The sequence below is a fragment of the Bufo bufo genome, chromosome 3, assembly GCF_905171765.1.
Source record: "Bufo bufo chromosome 3, aBufBuf1.1, whole genome shotgun sequence".
NCBI lineage: Eukaryota > Metazoa > Chordata > Amphibia > Anura > Bufonidae > Bufo > Bufo bufo.
In genome coordinates, this window is record NC_053391.1 from 650,451,291 (window position 1) to 650,466,797 (window position 15,507).

Here is a 15,507-nt window from a genome sequence, read left to right on the forward strand (position 1 = left end):
CTGATAGATCTCTATTGGGGTGAATAGGACAAGGGATGAAAGATCCCAGGTTCTAGCCCATAAGGGGGGAAATAGTTATTAAATAAAAAGTTAAAACAAACACCAAAAAAGTAAATCACCCCCTTGCCCAATTTTACATATAAAATATATAAACAATAAAAAAAAATTACATATAGCCATACCCGAAAAAGTGCAAACTATTAAAATATTTTAAAATATCTCCTATGCGGTGAACGCCGTAACAGAAAAAAAACAAAAACGTGCAATTTGCTATTTTTTGTCACCTTGTCCCGACAAAAATTAGGTTAGGACTGTTCTATTATGGTCCAGACGTTCCATAAAATCTGGAATGCACGCAGATTTTTTAATTTTTTAATTTTTTCACATGGTATCGAGTATCGCAATACTTTATTATGGTATAGAGTCAAAATTTTGGTATCGTGACAACCCTAGGTAAGACGTGTGTTTTTATTTTTTTTACACCGTAATTATATGTATTTTAAATTTGGCGACTAAAAATTTTAATTTGGCTCCTAAATTTTTCAAGTTAGGAGCCAATGGCTCCTTGATATTTTTTTTAGTCTGGAGCCCTGATGATATTAAGCCACTCTGACCTGCTCCAAAGTATTTTTGTTTCTATGAAAAAAAAAACAGTTAAAGGGGTTGTCCCACGGAAATTATTCTACAGTTATTCAATAAAATGCATCTGTACAGCGCCACATGCTATTTGTTCTTTTCTTATTTCTTTGACCCGCTTACTGAGAAGGCCGCACATGCTCAGTTTCATCCTTCATCTGCCTCCTGAGCTGTGATAGGGAGAACTGAGACACGCCCCCTGAACAAGTAGCGATGTGTGCAGGAGGCCTAAACCATTAGATTCCCACCTTTTTAACCAGTTCAGTACAAGACCAGCCAATTAACCCACCTTCCTGACCAAATGTATTTTCCATTTTTTTAAGTACATGTGTATTTGAAAATCATAAATATTTTTTTACATTTGGTTATATAAATAACTTTTGCACCCTTTTTCAGGCAAATATGGAACTTAATTTTTATGTTGCTTTTACTTTAGTCTTTTTATTTTTTGTACAAAGGAAAATGTTTTAAAAAAAGAGAAAACCTTTGGGTTGCATTTAACATTATATTTTGTTATTACACTCCTATTACTCTCTGATTTCTCCTATGAATGGGGGTAAAATATTAGCCAAGTTACAAGGGGAATACAGACTTCAGAGAAGATTTACAATGCTGTACAGCCTCACTGCAGAGCTGAGCTGGGTGTGATAAGACCCAGCAGCTCATGCAGATAACTAGCCCCCCATAATCGCATAATCGCTAGGACAGGTGCAGGAAGCTGCATTGCCACTTCCTGATCTGTATACACAGCTGACTGAGCGCTGTGTATACAGTGATGGGAAGGCAGGAACGTCTTCAATCTGTGCAGGAACATTCAGAAATGACCACCTGGACGTATATAGTCAATGGACACTCAGTAAGCAGTTAAAGGTTTTCAAGATCTTTTTAACTGATGATGATCTATCCTCTGGATAGGTCATCAGTATCGGACCAGTGGGGGTCTGACACCCAGGACCAATGCCGAACAGCTGTTTAAGGGTACTTTCACCCTAGCGTCGCTGGATTTCTGGAAATATGTATGCAAACGAATACCATTTGTAGACGGATCCAGATGCGGATCTGTCTCACAAATGAATTGCAATACCGGATCCGTCTCTCCGGTTGTCACATCCGGAAAAACTGATCCGGTATTTATCTTTTTCACATTTTTAAACGTCTGTGCAGACCGCAAAACCGGATCCGTTTTTCCGGAGCACTTAGGGCCGGATCCGGCATTAATGAATTTCAATGTAAAATAAAGCCGGCAAGTGTTCTGGAATTTTGGACGGAGAAAATACTGCAGCATGCTGCGATATTTTCTCCGTCCAAAAACCGTACAGTGACTGAACTGAAGACATCCTGATGCATACTCAACGGATTGCTCTCCATTCAGAATGCATTAGGATATAACTGATCCTCTAGGATGGAACTCAATACCGGAAAAGAAAAACGCTAGTGTGAAAGTACCCTAAGAAGGCATTGGCACTCTCAGTAGCGCCGGAGTCTTCTTGCAGCTTTGCCTAGGCCATGTGACGTCACATTCATCAGTCACATGGCTCACCCCTATTGAAGTGAATGGGGCTGAGCTACAATACCAAGCACAGCCACTATACAATGTACGGCACTGTGCTTGGTGAGCTGAGAGAAGGCTGTGGCGCTATTGCGAGCACTGGTGCTTTCTCAAACAGCTGAGCGGCGGGAGTCCCAGGTGTCAGACCCCACCGATTAGATACTGATGATCTTTCCAGTTAAGAAATCTCTGAAAACCCTTTTAAGGTTACCTATCCCTGATTTAAAGTCCCTTTACACAGACTAATTATCAGGAAAACTATTGGGGCATGAGCGTTTGTATAAATGCTCGTTGCCGATGATCTGCCGGTGTGAAAGGTACCAGAAATCACCCAATCGAGCAAACACTATATCCATCGCTTGTTCCCATGCAGTGGAGGTGATTGATCCATGTAAATGCAGCTCTCGTCTCCACTCAGGCTGAGACCAATTTTGGAAGTGTCTTTGTTTCTGATAATCTGGCAGATTATCTATACATGTCAAATGACCCTTAATGTATACAGTCATCATTCTGCTGAACATATATAGAAGAAGCCTACAGATATCTTCATTAGACGTTAGTAGTGTCAAAGTTCACCTTAAGATAATGGAACGCCACAACCCTTCCATGGAATTTTTGGTTGTTCTTGGGCACTTGGCACAGGTTCACTGACTTGCTTTAAGATGTCTGAAGAGCACTTAGTGTGTGACACTTAGATAAAAATAAGTACACAGGGGGAATTATCACTTCAGCATAAATACACTCGACATTCCCTTGTAAACTCAGCACTTTGTGCGTCTTTGTGAGTTTGCCTTTGTTAATTAACATAACCAAGTTTAGTTAACACGGACAGCTGGTAGGTAACTCGAAACCCGCTTCCAGACATGACATTGGCAGCGGAAGGGAATCTGTGGTGAGTAATTGGTGACCTTTTCTGTAAGAAATATGTTTCACTATTTGCCCTAAATGCACGGAAAGGATGTTGAGCATTTACGAAGGTGCCAATGGCTAGATGTATAAAGGCTAATTATTTTTAGACCCCAAAAATATTCTAGCGATTTACCGGTATGTGCTTTTTAAAAAAAAAAGTATTAAAGTGCGTGTCTACAATTAGACAAAAACTCCCTGTTTTCTTCTCCCAGAAACAGGGCCATACTCATCTATGGGCTGTACTCAAATGGGTATTTCCATCAGGGACATTGATGGCATATTGCTAGGATATGCCATCAGTGTCAAATAGATGCAGGTTCCACCTCTCTTATCTCCAGAACGGGGCCCCCGAGGTGCGGAGAGGGCAGTCACACATGTACAGTCACCCTTCAATCTCTGATATGGGAGTTTAGAAAATAGTCAAGTTATGGTAGTCCCATAACGACACATGCAGAGGTGGCTATGCTTGCATGTCCTGCTGTCCACTCACTGCTATAGGACTTCCAAAAATAGTTGAGTGCGTTTGCTTGGCTGGTTTCAGAACTTCCATAGCAATGAATGATAAGCAAATTGCACAAGTGTGGTGTTCTCTACTTCACTATGAGGGGCCCTGTTGTGGAGAGAGGAGCATGTCCCAGAGATGGAACAAGCACCTATCTGACATCGATGGAATATCCTGAGTTATCCTAGATGGAACAACTCCTTTAATATTAAAGTTCAGCCACATTAATTTCAAAGAGAATGAGATGCAACACCAGGAGACCCCTTTCCTTAATCCATGACAACACCTTCAAGATTCGGAAGCTGCTACCGGTAACTTCCAGGATGTCCTAATTCTTATAGTAAGAATATTTAGGGAATATGAGGCCTAAAAATCATATCAAGGGTCTTATGGCAGAGGATAAGAAGTTGATTTAAATGGCTGGGATAACTCTGATCCCAGACATTCAACCCTTATATGCCAAGTCAATAGCTTTCTGTCACCCTGTCGGCCGTGTTGAGACGGGGGATGCTGATGGGTTTTCTTGTCAGCTGGGGACCTTCAGAGGATCGTATGTTCAAGTGCCCTACTGGGACTAAAAAGTTAATAAAAGTAAATAAAGTTACAAAAAAAAGCCTATAAAAATTACTGTTTTTCCTTTGATTATAGTAAAAAATGTAAAATGAAAAAAAAAAACGGTATAATTAGTATAGCCACATTTGTTACCACCTGAACTATACAATTGCCAAGGTCTTTATCCAACATGGCAACTGCTAAAAGATCAATGTTGTTGTTTTTTGTTCATCCCGCCTCCTGAAAAAGATATGTGATCAAAAAGTTGTATGTACCCAAATTTAACAATAAAAACTTCACTCATCCCGCCAAAAAACAAGCCCCCACACAGATGTCAAAAGAAATGTAAAAAACTATATGGCTCTGAGAATTTGCCAATAAAAAAGCACAAATTATTTCTATTGTGTGAAAGTAGTAAAAAATAAATTAAAAACAATATAAATTTGGTATCATCATAGTCGTACTGACCCCAGAATAAAATTGACATGTAATTTATATCACATGGTGACCACTGTAAAAACAAAACCCAAATAAAACTCCCAAAACTGCAGAATTGCTCTTTTTACTCCATTTGCTGCCAAAATAAAATATTTTTTTCCAATACTTTATTTGCAACCCAAAATGACTGTATAAAAAAAAATATGAAACATAACCTCTCATACAGCTACACTGATGGTAAGCAGAGATGCAAAAATGAAAGAAAAAAAAACACTGAGGGAGATTTATTAAAACTGGTATAAAGGAAAACTTAGTTGCCGATAACAACCAATCAGATTCCATCTTTCATTTTCCAAAGGAGTCCTGAAAAATAACAGGTGGAATCTGATTGGTTGGTATGAGCAACTAAGCCAGGTTTTCTTTACACCAGTTTTACTAATGTGTCCTAAAGAATAACTGCATCCTTATAGAGCCTTTGTCAGCATCATCAACCCCATTAAGCCAGGCATACTGGTTAAAATGATACTTTTGTTACAAACAATAGACCCACTGTCCCAACTAACCAATTTGGCTTTGGCCAAAACCTAAGGGCATTGTCCTGGTGGTCTGGTGGTTCCCTGGTATTCATCCTTTAACCCCTGTACAGGGAGCTAGACTTCGCCGCAAGGAACCAACCAGGCTGCTACCTCCTGGAGAAGTTTTGGTGTAGTTGGATGTTGACCCACAGGAGTCAGAGAGAGTGGTGTGAAGCACCAAGGACACAGGCAAAAGCATAGTCTGAATACAGTCAAAGGGCTCATTCAGACGGCCTTGTAAATGAGTCTGCATCTGTTCCGCAATTTTGCGGAATGGGAGCGGACCCATTCATTTCAATGGGGCCGCAAAAGATACAGACAGCACTACGTGTACTGTCCGCATCCGTGGTTTCGTTCCGCGGTTCTGCTGAAAAGATAGAGCATGTCCTATTCTTGTCCACAATCGCGGACAATAATATGCATTTTCTACTATGGCTTCGGCCATGTGCGGTCCGCAAGACACTACGACCATCTGAATGGGCCCTAACAGTCAGGACAGGCTGAGTACTGGCGTATTGCAAATAGCGATTCCAAGGTAAGGGCAGACAGAGTTTGTGCATAATCCAGGTCACAATTCCAAGGTCGGGGGCAGGAAGCAAGGAGCAGAATCAGAAGCCAGACAGGGTTCGGTACACAGAAATTCAGACAAGATCACCTGTACTTTGCACTAAAATGTAGTGTTGGGCGCGAATATTCGAATCGCAAATTTTAATCGCAAATATCGCCACTTTAAGAATTTGCGAAGCTTTAGAATATAGTGCTATACACTCACCTAAAGAATTATTAGGAACACCTGTTCTATTTCTCATTAATGCAATTATCTAGTCAACCAATCACAAGGCAGTTGCTTCAATGCATTTAGGGGGGTGGTCCTAGTCAAGACAATCTCCTGAACTCCAAACTGAATGTCAGAATGGGCAAGAAAGGTGATTTAAGCAATTTTGAGCGTGGCATGGTTGTTGGTGCCAGACGGGCCGGTCTGAGTATGTCACAATCTGCTCAGTTACTGGGATTTTCACGCACAACCATTTCTAGGGTTTACAAAGAATGGTGTGAAAAGGGAAAAACATCCAGTATGCGGCAGTCCTGTGGGCAAAAATGCCTTGTGGATGCTAGAGGTCAGAGGAGAATGGGCCGACTGATTCAAGCTGATAGAAGAGCAACGTTGACTGAAATAACCACTCGTTACAACCGAGGTATGCAGCAAAGAATTTGTGAAGCCACAACACGCACAACCTTGAGGCGGATGGGCTACAACAGCAGAAGACCCCACCGGGTACCACTCATCTCCACTACAAATAGGAAAAAGAGGCTACAATTTGCACAAGCTCACCAAAATTGGACTGTTGAAGACTGGAAAAATGTTGCCTGGTCCGATGAGTCTCGATTTCTGTTGAGACATTCAAATGGTAGAGTCCGAATTTGGCGTAAACAGAATGAGAACATGTATCCGTCCTCTAATGGCTACTTCCAGCAGGATAATGCACCATGTCACAAAGCTCGAATCATTTCAAATTGGTTTCTTGAACATGACAATGAGTTCACTGTACTAAAATGGCCCCCACAGTCACCAGATCTCAACCCAATAGAGCATCTTTGGGATGTGGTGGAACGGGAGCTTCGTGCCCTGGATGTGCATCCCTCAAATCTCCATCAACTGCAAGATGCTATCCTATCAATATGGGCCAACATTTCTAAAGAATGCTATCAGCACCTTGTTGAATCAATGCCACATAGAATTAAGGCAGTTCTGAAGGCAAAAGGGGGTCCAACACCGTATTAGTATGGAGTTCCTAATAATTCTTTAGGTGAGTATATATTTGTATTCGAGAATATTCTAGATTTTTTTTTCATCTCAACCCATGATCCCTCCCTGCTTCTTGCTTGTGGGCCAACGGGCTTCTTTGTCTGAGCTTAGCAACATCCCTAGCAAACAATAGGAAAGTTGCCTACCCCTTACTATATAAGAACCTACCCAGCAGCCATTTTCTGCAGTTTTATGGAGTTCTGAGAGAGAGAGAGAGAGAGAGAGAGAGAGAGCAGTGACATTGCTGTGCTCTGTGCTTTACTGTTTAATTACATTAGATAGTTAGTTAGCTCATATATATAATACAGATAGTTAGTGGGAGATAGTCAGTGTAGGTTAGATCCTGATATAGTGTAGCTGATTGCTGCTAGTGTAGGTTCTGCTGTCCATACATACATGCTACAGACATAGTGCTGTGATGTCACAAGTTCACAACTATACTTAGTGCACCAATCGGTAATATGTAGTCAGACCTGCTAAAATGTGAAGTTGCACGTATTGCGCCAAAATATGCGCATCATTAATTGCCGATTTGCGCAATCGCGAATATATTGGAGCACTCTATCTGCATATAAAGCTAATGTTCTGCCGTGCCAACCATTTTCTCCAGTCTCAGGAAACTTCTAGCAGCTTGAAAAATGTAGCAAAAGTGTGTCACGGCGGAGAGTGGGGGAAACCCCCCGCCGTGCAATGTTAAAGGGATAATGGGAAGCTGCTAGGCCAGGACAACAGAATCAGGGAGCAGGTCACCTCCTAAAGCATCCCTAACTGTGACCCTGACTGCTAACCGTATGAGACAACCCAGATGGTAGGAGGGCTCATACTCAGGAACCTCGGGTCCCTACTAGCCCTCAGGAAATCCCTGGACTAGGAGCAGGGTAAGACGACCTGTTCCTCCTAGACACGGACGAACAGGAGTCTAAACTGGCCAAGCTGCAAGGAAAGGGAAACATATACAACATATGGATATGGCAGGTGAGTGAAACCACTTCCACACCTACCTGCCACAGACACACAGACTGGAACCCGTGCTCAAATGCTGAAGTCCACACCAAACACAAAGGGAGACAGCACACAAACATTAAACACACAGGAACCAGATCCATAGCTGCAATAAGGTAAAACACCACACAAACATAAGCTTAACATCAATACATGTGTAGTGTCCCACTAGGTAAAGGTGGGCAGTGCACAAAAGGGGTTAATGTGTTTTGATTGCATTTAATGTCATGTGTATGCATTTCCCTGTGTTAATTGGGTGTCAGGCCTGTCAGGGTGCAGTTTAGCCTCCCGGGCCCGAGAGCCCTGGTTATATATAGCTCTGGTTATACAGGGGAGAAGTAGTGCATTCCAGGGGACTAGAGGAGTCACTTCGTCTTCCTGAAGCTCCTGAGGCTAGGATTAGCTCAGTTGAGACACCCCAGTAGAAGGACAGAACCTCCTGGGAGAAACCCACAGTCCTTCACCAGACAAGTAAGGATATTTCCAGCCAAGATAAGTACACTAATAGGCAGAGGAACTATAAAGCAAAGCAAGGATTTATACGGGAGGAAGATATATTTTACCGAGGATTTAAGCCACCATTTAGGCATCCGGGCCTTGGGATAGAAACCAGACAGGAGTTCTAAAAGAACAGTGTACGCTATTTCTGAGGAAAGGTACAACCTGATTCTGAGTGTGTTGTGGATTTACCCTCTGAGTATCTTGCATGATCAATACCTGCCATCTTGTGAAATAAGCCTGCTTGTGAAGCTTGTGATCTAAAGGACTGTATAACTATCTTGCTGTACAAAGTTAGACTGTTAAGTAAAGCAACGTTTGGTTCACTATTCCACCTGTGTACCTCACTTATTCCAACTATAAATCGGTGTGCCACCGTTACAGGCACTGGCGTCACGAATCCAAAAGGGACCTTGCTTCAGGCACTCAAAATACCTGTAACATCCAGGGCACCTCATCCACCATCAGGCCTGGTCCCTACATACCGAGTGTGCCCCAGAGGAACTGTGTCTACCTCTCCTTCACTGCCGCATGCCTGCCCATGGTTCTCCAATACAGTGAGCAACCCTCGATTGCCCATAACCGTGACCTCACTTCGCTATACCCTGCAGGTCTGGCGTGCTGCACATGTTTTATGACCACAAGGGTGGCCCTCACTGGGCAGATGGTATAAGACCAGGAGGATGACTCCAGCATACACCATGGCTGGAGTACCCCTCAGCTACAGGGATCCAGCAGAGGCTAAATAGCCCAAGTAGCCACACCCACACACACAAACTAGGAAAGGAGTTAACCCTTCCAACACCAGACAAGGTAAGTGTCACTAAAAGGGGAAATATACACATAACATGAATCCCGTGCTCACCAAACATAGACAGTGAACACATACATACAAATGTTGCTAGAAGCAACCGCATGCCTTGACAGCGAGCCGCCTAGCAACCAACTCAGGCTGCTACACTGCCAAACATAATTATGTTGCCAGCGGCAACCACATGTGAGACAAACATACAAACTGTCCTAACCTGCGGTAGACAACAAGAAGACCGCTGACAACTACATGCGACACAAAGAGTCACGACCATAGGCCGTGACAAAGTGACCCACGCCTGTATTGCGCATATTACAAGAAAATAATGGAGAATTCTCGAATTTGTGAATTTATGACGAATATTCGCCCAAATATTTGCGAAATATCACGAATTCAAATATTGCCCCTGCCGCTCATCACTACTAACTAGTAGAAAACCTCAAAGCTCAGGCAAGGAGGTGGATCCAGAGTCCAGTTACATAGGAGGCTGATCAACAACTTAACTAGCACCTGGACAGGGGCAGGAGAAAGGGATTAACTCTCCTAGTGCTGAAAGGAGTTCACTGAGCTCTAGTCCCAGTACACACAGGGAGAATGGAGCGATGTCTGTGCTTGCCCGGGACAGTGGGACAACAGCGGAAATGAATGTAGAAGTGTTCCCGAGATAACAGCTTTTTAATTATTATGCAAGTTATCTCTTTCGAGCACTAAGGCACTGGCCAGAAGCCTTGGAGCACCACTATTGAAACGCCCATCTTCTCTGTGCACTGCCCCCTCCCCTGTGATTGACTGGGGTCGTCTGTCCCTGTATTCTCGCACCTGCGCCTTGGCTTAGTGACTTGGTGCTTGTGTACTTGAATCTGCAGCTTCCCAAGCAATGCAGATGCAGGCTGAGCATGCACCAATGACACAAGACTACACCTGGAAGCTGAGGTACTGAAACTGGGGTCTTCACAGAAGTTCGGGTTTGGGTTAGGTGTTGTGTAGATTTTATTATTTTCCCTTATAACATGGTTATAAGGGAAAATAATAGCATTCTTAATACAGAATGCTTAGTAAAAATAGGGCTGAAGGGGTTAAAAAAATAATAATTTAACTCACCTTAATCCACTTGTTCGTGCAGCCCGGTTTCTCTTCTTTCTTCTTCTTTGAGGAAAAGGACCTGTGGTGACGTTACTGTGCTCATCACATGGTCTGTCACGTGATCCATCACCATGGTGATGGGTCATGTGATTGACCATGTGATGAGCGCAGTGACGTCACCACAGGTCCTTTTCCTCCTGGACAGCAAAGAAGAAGACAGAAGAGAAGCCGGGTTGTGCGAACAAGTGGATTAAGGTGAGTTAAAAAAAAGTTTTCTTTTATTTTAACCACTCCAGCCCTTTTTTACTATGCATTCTGTATTAAGAATGCTATTATTTTCCCTTATAACCATGTTATAAGGGAAAATAATAATGATCGGGTCCCCATCTCGATCATCTCCTAGCAACCATGCGTGAAAATCGCACCGCATCCACACTTGCTTGACCTAGTTAGGCCCCTTTCACACGGGCGAGTATTCCACGCGGATGCGATGCGTGAGTTGAACGCGTTGCACCCGCACTGAATCCTGACCCATTCATTTCTATGGGGCTGTGCACACGAGCGGTGATTTTCACGCATCACTTGTGCGTTGCGTGAAAATCGCAGCATGTTCAATATTCAGCGTTTTTCACGCAACGCAGGTCCCATAGAAGTGAATGGGGCTGCGTGAAAATCGCAAGCATCCACAAGCAAGTGCGGATGCGGTGCGATTTTCACGCACGGCTGCTAGGAGATGATCGGGATGGGGACCCGATCATTATTATTTTCCCTTATAACATGGTTATAAGGGAAAATAGTAGCATTCTGAATACAGTATGCATAGTAAAATAGTGACGTCACTCCGGTCATCACATGATCCATCACCATGGTAAAAGATCATGATCTGATGTACATGTACGTCATCGGGTGTTAAGGAGTTAAGTGGGGGATGTATCTAATGTAATGATGTATGGGGCCTTTTGCTGGAATACAGAATGATGATTGTGCAATGAGCAGGAACGGGGTACGCTGACGCCACTTATGCAGTGGGTCAGGATAGGGGTGGATAATAGTTTGTAGTTTGTCCATGACGCCAATTGCAGCGTGTGCAGGGTACTATCACAGGGTCCTCCCAAGGTGTTATAACGCACGTCCCAGGTTAGGAATGCCAGAGTGGTGTAATGGGCTATAATCTCTGTATGGTGGTGATAATGGTGTCAACGGTGTCTCCTACCTGGGTACGGCTGGACTCCTGGCTCACTTGCAATAAATTGAGTGTAGTAATAGTAGGAGTAATAGAGGAATTTTGCAGCAGAAATGATGTCCAGACCTTTAGATGAAGTTCAAACTTTTCTTTACTGAAGACAACTTGAATCCAAACAAGATACAGCTTTGGTCTTTGGTCCCAGCAGGTTTTGGCAATGGTTGGCAGGAATAAATCTTCTGCACTAAAAATCTGGAGCTTGCAGGATAAGACGTCTGCTTAGTAGCTCTGTAACTGTGGCAGGAATTTAGCTTCTGCACTTCTCTTTGTCTTCTGCTTTGTGTGGACTGACTTAGCTGAGGAGGAATATGGCTACTCCTAGGTCTCTGGACTTTACTCACAGATAGGCTCTCAGGGAATGCTTTCGTCCTGGAACTCTGGAGATTGTCTGCTTTCTTGTCATCCAGCCGAGGCTGCAGGGCTCAGTCCGGGTATTTGATAAATGTCTCAGCCGAGACAAGATCCTAGCTTTCTTCCCTATGCAAGGGGACTCCTGAAGGCTATCACACAGCCTTCCCCAACAGGGGTGGCTGACACACTCACTTAACTTCCGTCTGCTCCCATGCTGAAGGATGTGGGAACAGTCCACACCTCCACAGGGGGGGAGCTAAGCTCGAATGATCCATTCCAGCTTAGATACACTAAACTGTAACTAGTTCCTTACCAATGTGTTGCTGCCACCTGCTGGTCAACCTGGAAAATGACAAGGAAATTTATATTTAACATAGTTTTAAATGCACAGTAGGGCTGCACGATAAATCAAAAAAATAATCGAATCGCGATAATCGGCAAATGCGATATGGCGATTTGGCCGACCCGAAAATGCCGCGATTATATATGAAGGGGCCCCGCGCACATAACTGGCTTTGTGTGTAAAGTATTTTACTAGTGTGTGAAACAATCTCTCTCCTATTGATAACAGGTCCAGCCTCTGTACTCACTTTCACGATGAATGCACTGCAGCGACGAGCGGGCCGGCCGGCGCGTGACTGACGTCACTTAGTAACGCTCCTGCTTCCTGAAGTGGGAGGAGCGTTACTAAGTGACGTCAGTCACGCGCCGGCCGGCCAGCTTGCTGCCGCTCGCTGTAGTGCATTCATAGTGACAGTGAGTACAGAGGCAGCCATGTTATCAATAGGAGAGAGATTGTTTTACACACTAGTAAAATACTTTACACACAAAGCCAGTTATGTGCGCAGTTTAGGACACATGAGGGGACACATAGGGCCATGAGGGGGACCAGCATAAGATGCTATATGTCTTATGCTGCCCCCCCTCATGGCCCTATGTGTCATAGCACACATCCCCTATAACAGCGCCATCCACAGATCCCCCATAACAGCGTCCTCCACAGATCCCCACATAACAGTGTCCTCCATAGATCCCCCATAACAGCGTCCTCCACAGATCCCCCACATAACAGTCTCCTCCACAGATCCCCATAACAGCGTCCTCCACAGATCCCCCATAACAGCGTCCTTCACAGATCCCCCATAACAGCGTCCTCCACAGATCCCCCATAACAGCATCCTCCACAGATCCCCCACAACACAGCGTCATCCACAGATCCCCCACAACACAGCGTCATCCACAGATCCCCCACAACACAGCGTCCTCCACAGATCCCCCACAACACAGCGTCCTCCACAGATCCCCCACAACACAGCGTCATCCACAGATCCCCCATAACAGCGTCCTCCACAGATCCCCCATAACAGCGTCCTCCACAGATCCCCCATAACAGCATCCTCCACAGATCCCCCACAACACAGCGTCATCCACAGATCCCCCACAACAGTGCAATCCACAGATCCCCACAACAGTGCCATCCACAGATCCCCCATAACAGTGCATCATCCACAGATCCCCCATAACAGTGCCATCCACAGATCCCCTATAACTATGTCATACCCTGCCGCGTCAGCGGCTCATATGGGAAAATCCAAGCAAATAGACCTCTAGCACAATTCCCTTAAAATATCGCATTGAATTTCGTTATCGCAATTTTTAGGGCCCTAATTGCAATCGCACAAAATTCCCATATCGTGCAGCCCTAATGCACAGTTGTGAAGACATGAGCAAAATCATATCATATGACAATGTAAAGGCTCTTAGAAGATATTAGCGGGGTAGAGGAGTGTAGTAACACAACTCTGGGGTGTTACATCCCCCCTAACTTTGAGTTAAGGCGCCCTCGGCTTATGCTTAGGAGTGGAGGAACCAGCTCTGGGGTACCCAAATAAATACAAAGTGCTGCATGTATTACACATAAAGACAAACAAAGACAAACACATAACGGCTACCCTGAGGTTCCTGAGTAGGGTGTCCTAAGTAACAGTTTCCCTCTCGGTATAACCAGTGAACCAAAGGTCTGCACTAAGCAATCACTACTGACTGACTTTGAAGTATTTTGGATCGGAATACCAAAGAAAGCATGGGGGTGTCTTTACTCTCTAATCCCACCATTATGTAATGAAATGCCCGCAAATGGAAGGGTGGCTTTAACCTGTATTCCTTTCCCTGCACCAAAGTCAAAATATAAGGCTTATAGCACGATCACTATTGTGACTATGGGTAGCTAAAAAGGCTCTAAGGTTGAGGCGCCATACCTTAGGCAAAGGCACAGAAGGGGAGGTATCAGCTTCTCCATGCACTTTTGGCAGTCACAGGAGGAGGTATAATAATCCCCTGAAACTCCTGGAAGACACCTCAGGATGGGAGCAATCCTGAACAAATAACAAACGGAAATGAGGGGTCAAAAACCCCTCTAACCATTCCCGAAGCAGCGGGGTTACCCGTATAGTTACTGGACCTGCCGGGACTTACCACTTGGTCCTTCCCTGGGTACCTATGGGCATATAACACCGGGTGTAGGCCATTAGTATTAAGCGTCCATATAGGCAGTCCGTATAAAGGGGGGAGAGACAAGAGCTGTAAAGCAAGGCACACAGAAGTAAGGTGCTACATATCTGGCTAAGTGCAAAAGTTAGTGCAATTTCACAAAAAGTGCATAAAGCTCACATTGCAGCACCTAGAAAAGAATACACACAATGGGCATATAATCCTTGTACGTTACTTTACCTGTAAACATTAGTGCAAAAACGTAGTGCAATAATATAGCAATAAAGATCACAAAGAGCTCAGGTAAACGTTTGAGTCCTTTCTTTGGGTGCAAGCTTGTAACGTTGCTGTCACGGCAGACAGGATACAAGATACACAGAATATCAACAAACAAGTGTCTAGGCAAGAAGCTAGGGATTAAGGTCACCTCCTGACAAATCCCTATCAGCTCTCCCTAGACTTCTATGCCCACGTTCAGACCCTGAAGGTGGGAATAAACGTGTCCTCGTGCCTAGGCTGAAGATTCCCTAGAATCCCTAAGATGGTGAAATGGGGAAAGAGGCAGCCTGCTCCCTCAGACCAGGAGGGGGCAGGCGTCTCTCTAACAGCCTAGACAAACAACCACAAGATAAACAAAACCAACTTATCTTTACTGAGCAGGAACAGCAAATCCTTCCTTCCTTCCGTCCTCTGAGCCAGACAGAAGCTATAACCCGCACAGGACACTGGGAGTGGGCGTAATTTAAACTCAAACCAACTACCCCACCCAGTGCACCTGAAGGGAGGCGGATATAGCTCAACTCCAAAACAAAAGGCTACACACGTGCTGCTAACCTGGCAGACCTCCGCACTGAGCAGGGCATGACAGTTGCATGTAAACATGTTGGAAAACAGTGCAAAAACGTTATGCATTTATTAGTGCAATAATATGCTCAAATATGACTTGAGTCCTTTTACTTGAAATGCTTGATGTAGAATCCTCTGGGAACAGATAAAAGTCACAATCCAATGAGAGACAATAGAGTTAATTGTAATACAATAGAAGGTATAAAATGTTGTAA